This window comes from Phalaenopsis equestris, unplaced genomic scaffold (genome assembly GCF_001263595.1).
Source record: "Phalaenopsis equestris unplaced genomic scaffold, ASM126359v1 Scaffold184592, whole genome shotgun sequence".
Taxonomy (NCBI): Eukaryota; Viridiplantae; Streptophyta; class Magnoliopsida; order Asparagales; family Orchidaceae; genus Phalaenopsis; species Phalaenopsis equestris.
The window spans coordinates 1-605 of NW_018204541.1; the positions used below are offsets into that span (position 1 = coordinate 1).

At 48.6% G+C, this 605-nt stretch overlaps 1 pseudogene; it reads right to left on the reverse strand.

The window, feature by feature from the left end:
• Positions 1-22: 22 nt before the first annotated feature.
• On the reverse strand, positions 23-599 carry LOC110034347 (annotated as a pseudogene).
• Between the last annotated feature and the right edge of the window lie 6 nt (positions 600-605).

The following is a 605-nucleotide window of genomic DNA, read 5'->3' on the forward strand; positions in this document are numbered from 1 at the left end:
GAATATGTAAATTGATTTTAACTTACCCGGCGCTGAAGAGAAATCGGCCGAATGTAGCGAAGAAGAGACGGGCCCAGAGGCCGGGGTGGACGAAATAAACGACCTCCAGGCTGTCCTTAACGGCGGCAGGCAAAGATTCGTAGATCGATCGGATGAACAAAACGCGGGAAAGTTATCCGGTCGATTAAAGGACGTGTGCACGTACACGATGCAGAACGGCGCCTCTCCGATCTCAGGAAAGATCCTCCTCTCCAAATATTTCTTCAGCGCTTCCTCTCCTTCCGCACCATTCAAAACCTTAGCTGCCAACCTCGAATCTCTCAATAAGAAATCTCACAAATCGAATAATGAAAACGATTCGATTAGAAATTAGGGATTTACCCGGGAAGAACTTGCCGATGATGCGGAGGATCTTGCGGTCGGGCTTCTTAGGGTGGTCTTGAACCTTGAATACCTCTAGTTTATCGAGAAGAAGGTCGTGCTCCGTCGATGGCAATGCGGAGTTTGCATTGCTGCTGCTCATTGCGGGGAACTTGTGTCTTGAACCTATGAATAATTTTTCGCTAGGAAGAAGGCGAGCGGGGCAGTGGGTTTATATAGGACCA